General features: G+C 47.2%; 1 pseudogene; it reads right to left on the bottom strand.

Annotated features, from left to right (window-relative positions):
- Positions 1–2,896: 2,896 nt before the first annotated feature.
- LOC127205769 (F-box/LRR-repeat protein 19-like) lies at positions 2,897–7,274 on the bottom strand (annotated as a pseudogene).
- Positions 7,275–7,570: the final 296 nt, after the last annotated feature.

Here is a 7,570-nt window from a genome sequence, read left to right on the forward strand (position 1 = left end):
ACCTTGCAAATATTGGATCACCTCCAGAGATCTCTCATGCCTCCTGGACTTCCCCAAATCAATGGCTCCTGACAGCATGTCAGAGGCTGGAAGCAGTTTTTGGGTACATCGTGGTATAAGGCCTTGCAAACATCAGATCATCTCCTAGACAGCCCATATGCCTAGTGAGCTCCCTGAACAGGGCGGCTCTTGGCACACTCCACCAAATTATCCTCTGATTCCCAACACCTCATACCTTTACTGAAACATAAAAATTAAAAACAAACAAGAACCCTTTAAGTAGACTCCATTAAGGCTGGAGAGATTGTTCAGCAACTAAGAGCATGTATTGCTCTCACAGGAGACCTGAGCTCAGTTTCCAGCACCATATCAGTTGGCTCACAGCTATGAAGATGGTACCTGAAAAGCAACATCCAAATTTGCCTTCTGACCTCCACACTCCACCCCCGTATGTTGTGCACATATGAACCCATGTGCAAAATAATGCGCACCTCCAAAATGACATGAGGTACAGATTTTTGGACACAAAGAAGAATGATCTGAGAAGTAGACACTGCAGATCACAGCCTCATTCTAATGAAATCCACAATAGCATCTGTCTCTTAAAGAGCGTGGGCCTTTCCATCTCCCAAGTACAGCCCCGCCTTCTCACTCCTCTCTTGAGCACTGACTCCAGTCAAGCTGTGATAAGTGTCCCAGGGAAGCAGTAGAGCTGCTGAAAACTGGCTCTTAGCAGCACTCTACAGAAGGGTCACTCTAGGTGTGTGGTGCAGACATAGAGGCAGAGAAGGATGGTCCTGGGACTGAATATCAGGAATGGCTAGAGAATGCAGCACAGAATTAGAGTATGGAGAATGATGGGGAGACTGCTCAAGGGACAGAATACTGGACACTTTCTTCTAATCTGCTAGCTGTCTTCCAAATGGCTATAATACTGGTCTAGGGTCAGGAAATTGGTAAGTATGTAGAGGCACTTGCTGTGAAAGCGTGAAGATCTGAGGTCAGTTCCTGAACTCATATAAATCAGGATGAAGAGAACTCCAAAAAGTCCTCTGACCTGAAAACAGGCACATGTAAATTTATAAATATGGATGCATATGTACACACACAAACACACATGATCCCATGCCCATAGATATTCATACACAAAAGGGCACACCAATGTCAACACATAGGCACGCACACCCAAGCACATGTGCAAGAATGCTCATACAAATACATACTCACACTCATGAAGACTTTTACCTTTATACAGAAGGTATAAATGCAGAAACCTCTCATGGGTGTGAATTTACATGTATACACACATTTAAACAGGTTTTTGGTAATGTTATGACCAATTCTTTTAGTATGTGGTTTTTTTTCTGGAGAACCATCCCTTCTCCGCAAGACCAGGCCTTGTTTCCACTTCATGATAACTAGGATCTACAGCTTATTCCTTTTCTTGGGCTCTAATTATAATGTGTGAGACCCAACAATTCTCCAAACATGGTCTCACTTTCAGAAACCTCTGGATGAGAAGACTGAGGGCCCTGGAATGACAACTTCATAACCAATGTGGTGACCTGGGTTACAGCCTACTAATGCTACCAAGCTACCCATGTCACAGATGGCAGTAGATGCATGGTGTTCCCAGAGGACAGACAGGGGACAGGCACCCAAGAGTGAGTGGAAAGCGTGTCATTTCTCTCAGTCATCATAGAACCTTTGTCCTTTTAGATGATTCCAGTCACTCTGTGGGGAACATCATCCCTATGCTCCCCCTAAATCTGTCAGTCATTGAAAGAGAATTGGCCAGAAGGCTAGAGCACTGACCATGCATTGTGAACAGCCACATACTCAATGTCTTAAAGCTTTTGACACCTACAGTGATGATTTGTGGCTTCTTGCTACATCAGAACTTGAGCATCCTAAATCGACAGCTCTGGCCTAAACAAAACATCAATATCAATGCCATTCAAAGCTCAGGGAAGCTGATGCAGGAGAATCACTAAAAATATGTATGGATAGCTCACCTGTTACAAATATCCTGTGTCAAAAAGAAAAAAGTATGACTAAGTGTCCATTCAGAACTGTCAATAGACCTCACCTCTCAGTGACTACTAATGCCACTTGCTATGATAACAAGAAAATGCCAGCAGTAGCAGGGAGAAGAAACAGCTCCATGGACACCAGTGTTCCAGCATGCTTGAGACAGAGGTTCTACTCCATCCCTCCAGAGGAGCTATTGATAGTTAACTTTTTGTTGTTGCTGTTTTTGTTGTACAGTATCCCATCTCTCTAAGCATGTATTTGCTGGGTTCATTTTTTTATTAATTTATTCTTATTACATCTCAATGGTTATCCCATCCCTTGTATCCTCCCATTCCTCCCTCCCTCCCATTTTCCCCTTACTCCCCTCCCCTATGACTGTGACTGAGGGGGACCTCCTCCCCCTGTATATGCTCATAGGGCATCAAGTCTCTTCTTGGTAGCCTGCTATCTTTCCTGTGAGTGCCACCAGGCCTCCTCATCCAGGGGACGTGGTCAAAGTTGGTTGTATTTTCAGCTATGTTCACTCTTGCCTCTGAGATCTCTGTGTGTGTGTGTGTGTGTGTGTGTGTGTGTGTGTGTGTGTGTGTGTGTGTGTGTGTTTGTGTGTGTGTGTGTGTGTGGTGTGTGTGTCTGTCTGTCTGTCAGGCTGTCTCTGTCTGTGTGTGTGTATCTGTTTGTGTCTGAGGGGGGCAGTTTGTATGGGTGCAAGTGCATTTATGTTCAAGTGACTCGGGGGTTTATTCATGGAATCACAGACTCCACTAAGACAGCATAATACAGTCCCAGTAACAAGCTGAGTGTCTAGCACACATTGCCCTGTCTCCACGTTCTTCACACTGACCTTCTCTGCCAGGTGCTGCTCCTATTCAATGGTGTATCTCCTTAGGAGTTCCCTTCTCAGTGTCTCAGCCCTCTTGAACACTGTATTCATAGTCTGCAATACAAAACCAGAATGGAGAATTAGAACAGTTCTAATGTCAGAAATGAGAAAGAAAACAAGTTGGGAGAGGCAGCAGTAGTTCCTGCACACTCCATCCCTGCCATCCCACTCTCTGCCCTGCTCTGCTGAGGCAGCTGCGGCACAGCCTCCACCCAGTGTCAGGATGTGTGGCTTTTCTTGGAGTAGCTCTGCACTGCTCTGGAGATATTTGGGCAGACACATAGACAACAAAGACTCACCTTGACATTAGCAGAACTTTTCCATATTTGGGGCTTTGATGAGTTTTTCCACATAAAGTTTAAAGGAATAGAACAGAATGACAAAGATGTGCAGGAAGATTCCATATGTCTTAAGGAGGCCTGGGGAAATTAGGATACTGCATGCAGGACTTCAGAAGTTCCTAGAGTTTAATGAGCTACAACCTGAAATCCTACACCTTTTTCCATCCCAGTGCCTGGAGAGAGAAGTGTCCTCACTATTCTATTAAACTGGTATATTCAACAAACATCAGCTGTCAAGAAATATAGTTAAGATGACAGGGTGTTTGCTTGTCATCCCAGCACTCAGGATGCAGCAGAGAGAATTAGTAGATCCACAGAGCTGTGAGGAAACAGGTCATACTACTGAACTTCAAAACAGAAAATAAAGTTAGTGGTCTCTATCTTTCATTCCAAAACACAGTGTGGATCTTTCTCATATAGCACCTTTGTGTATTGTTTCCCAGCAGGGCACAACCTCACCTCAGAGATCATGAAGCAATGACAGAAGACAGTGAGGATGCTCAAAGCTAGGAGGAGGTGTGCTGTGAACACCTCTTGGGATGTTGCACTCATGGATACCTTAATCTGCTTCGACCTTTTTAAAGCATGGCTGCTGGAGCAGGTTAATGATTCACCCACCCTCAGAAAGAACTTAGATGGAGACTGTTCATAAGGTTAGGTTAAGATGTTTTTGTTAGTGGCTCTGATATAAAGAATGTTAATGAACACTTGGAATTAGTAAAAACACACTCTTAGTAATTGAGCCAGGGAATTTCTGAAGTCAGGGAACACGAACAGTAGCAGCCTGACGGGCACTGGCCGATGTGACTCATTAAAGCTGGCCTGGTGATCAAGGTGATGATTAATTTCTTGTACCCATTTTTGCCCTCAGCTTCCTTGATATGATTTAATGACTATTAATGAGCAGGTGTGCACCTTGAGTACAAGTGAATGGGATATATACATTAAGATTTGAGATTCTCTTAAGACTATTTGCTTGTTAGAAGGTTTTGGACGTATTCAATCACCTGTTCAATGTGTATTCCTTTTGCAAGATCTAACTGGTACGAAATAATAATGATTGGCAGTTTTACAGCATAGCTCAGGCGTTAAGAGCACTGATTGCTCTTCCAGAGGACCCTGGTTCAATTCCCAGCACCCACATGGCAGCTCACAACTGTCTATAACTCAAAGATCTGACACCCTCACACAGACATATATGCAGGCAAAACAGCAATGCATATTGAAATAAAAATTAATCAGTTATTAAAAGATTACCTTTTAAGATAATTGATCCTTTCTTTGTAATCACAAATTGCAGTCTGTCAGTAAAAAGAAGCAACTGGCTGAAAAATTACCTTGCTTGCTTACACTTTGTTGATCTATAACACAATGCTTAGTTGTGAATGTATGTGGGTTCTTGGGAATTTGTTTTCTTCACCTGTAATGTGTAAAAAGTTTTTCATGTAAAAATATTGAGGTATATACTGTTTTTCAATGACCATTCACTAAAAGAAAAGTAATGTAATCAAATTGTAATTTTTATACTGCTTGGAAGATGTTTGTTGGGATATGTAAGCTATGAGAAAAACTGAAGTTGTTGGAGCTTGTCTTACTTCATCCACCAAGTGTGTGTGTGTGTGTGCATCAGCGTCTCCTGGAGAGGGGACATGGTGGACACTAGGATCTCCATCATGGGCGCAGATACTCAAGTTGATGGCACTGAGCTGGGGAGCATGGCACAATAGGAGACTCAGGGAGGCCATCAGTGAGCTCCAGGCCTGTGGGGAGAAGTTATGCCACCCACTACAGTCAGCCTCAGCTCTCCCCAGATTTCCCCAGTTTGGTATCTGGTGGAGGCAGTAGCAGCTCACAAGGCTGGAAGTCATTAACATCCTCAATCCAGTGGAGGTCCAAGAGTCACAGTGCGGGCAGTGGGGCGGAGCCCAGGGCAAAGATGGAGAGCCAGAAGCACCCAGAAAACACCAACTCCTGCAAGCCTTGCAATTGGTTCAGAAGCCACATGAGCTGCTTTTTTTGCCCATCCAGCTGAGGTCCAGAGCACATAGCTGGCAGTGAACCACCCCATTAAGAATGGGTGGGGTCAGCAACTTCCTCTGGCTTAGGTCCATCCAAGGCCACAGATGCTTGTTGTAGCACCAGCAGCTCCAAGTCCAGCAGACTCGCATGCAGACACATCACTCTTGGGGTCCAAGGTGCTAGAAGACATGGAGACAAGCAGCCCGAGGCAGCAGCAAAGGCAGAGTGTCAGGCTTGGGGCTTCAAGGAGAGGGGGGCGTACCATGTGCCACTCTAACTATGGAGGCCATGATGGTGGGGCAGGGCCCAGGGGACAATTGAGCAGTGGTCCCCCACTGCCAGTACATATAGCCCACCGCCTCCTACGGTTCTCCTCCAGCTGCCCCGGGCTGGCCGAAGGCCATTCCAGGCCTCACCAGGAGCTTTGTTCTCACTAAAGCAATGTGCCCGCTGAGACTGAGTCCAAGGAGGAAGAAGAGGTATCAGGCACCCGCTCCAGCAGCTGGCACATATGCTGTGGTGATGGGGATGGCACTGCCAGGTCCTCAGCAGAAGCCATTGGTGGCTTAGGTTTCTCCCAGTTCTCAGGAGGGAGCCCAGGGTGGCAGGATGAAAATGCCAGGCTCGGATTCAAAAGCCTGGGGGACAGAAGGCCAGGGCTGCCTGGGTCTACTCCTTGGAGGAGGCAGGCATCTCCACCCACCAAGTGCCTCTCTTGGCCTCCTTTCACCTTTTTCCTTGGGGTGAAGGTCTCATTCCCCTCCTCTCACTCCTTCTGTTTGGGGGCCCAGACACATCAAGGTTAGGGTTAGGGCACATCAGCAGGGAGAGGGCCAGCAGGTAAGGGTCCCTTTCTTCTGGGTAGAGGTGGAGGTGGTGGCTCCACTGTCAGCTTCCATCCACCCCCTCACCACTGTCAGCCCCATGGCGCCCTGGACCCTCACTTGCTTGTCCTGCATCCTTGGGTACATTGGGGGCACTCCCAGCAGTTGAGGATCTCTGAATTGATAGCACCCTCAGCCTTTCCCATCTTCAGGCAGTCAAGGTAGACGATCTCATTACAGATTGTACACTCCATGAGGCTCAAACCAAACTTCTCTTCTTCTCCATCCACCTTATCCTCCTTCCCAGCTTCCCCACACAGAAGGCATACAGCTCTGTGTGGGAGCACAGTCGTAGTGCACTGCCAAAGCAGGAACGACTGCTTCATGTGCCCACCATCCCGCCCCCCCCTCCCGGGCTTCTTCATGTCTCCACAGAAATGGCAGTCCCCGCACTCAGTTTGCACACAGGCCTGGGAGCGGATTCTGCATCGGCGCGCTCCAATCCCGGTGCCCGGATGCTCGATGACATTGGTGACGACAGCAACACCAAGGGCTCACGCGTGTCCCAGTAGCCATCTCTCCCTTCTCGATAGCTCCTGACAGGTAGGCAACGGGTGCTCAGAATGCCAGGGGTCCACAGTCCCCTCACCCCAGGGCGCTCAGCCCCTCCCTCCAGCGGAGGCCAGGACAACAGCGAGTGGAGGTGGGGAGGGCCCGGGAGAGGCCCTCCCACCAGCTGCCCTGAGGCCCAATGGGGGCTCCTTGGGCACAGGGTGCTTGCTCAGCTTCTGCCAGGGCCCCACTCAGTCCCAGGTACAAGTCTCAGCACCCCACCCCCACCACTCCCCAAAGCCCCTGACCCTTAACTGGCCCCTTCCCAGCTCCAACTGCCTAGGGATCCAGGGAAAGACCCAGGTTTTCCCATCATTTCTGGCATTCAAACCCCTCCCACTGCCAGTTATCGGGGAGGGGGAGGTCACTGAAACCTGCCACCCTCCCCTAGATCCGCCCCTGTACTGCAGCTCCCTGACCCACAGAGACAGTGTGTGCATGGGGGCGGGGGCGGGGGCAGGTTTTTTGTTTTTTAACTGTTTGCTTTTCTTTAAAACTTGCAGGGCACATTAAAATTTCTTCAGTAGGACATTTATCAGCTTGCACATGAAAATTACCTTCCATGTCTTCTAGACCTTGACAATGTTCTTCAATATTATGGTTGTCCAAATTGTAGCCTGAAATATAGTACCAGAATATATATTACATATTATTGGAAATTATGAAAAAATGAAGTTATTATATTCAGAGTCTCTTAGAACCATGCCTGATTTATTGACCTCATTCTTCCTCATTCTCAATTGAAATTACAGAATAACATCAGTAACAGAGAAACATTTGTCCCCTGACTATAAAAAGCAAAAGATAATTCAGTTCTACCTACATCAGCTTGGTTCATGTAGGTCTCCAGCATCACATCC

This window comes from Acomys russatus, chromosome 2 (genome assembly GCF_903995435.1).
Source record: "Acomys russatus chromosome 2, mAcoRus1.1, whole genome shotgun sequence".
In the NCBI taxonomy this organism is placed as follows: Eukaryota; Metazoa; Chordata; class Mammalia; order Rodentia; family Muridae; genus Acomys; species Acomys russatus.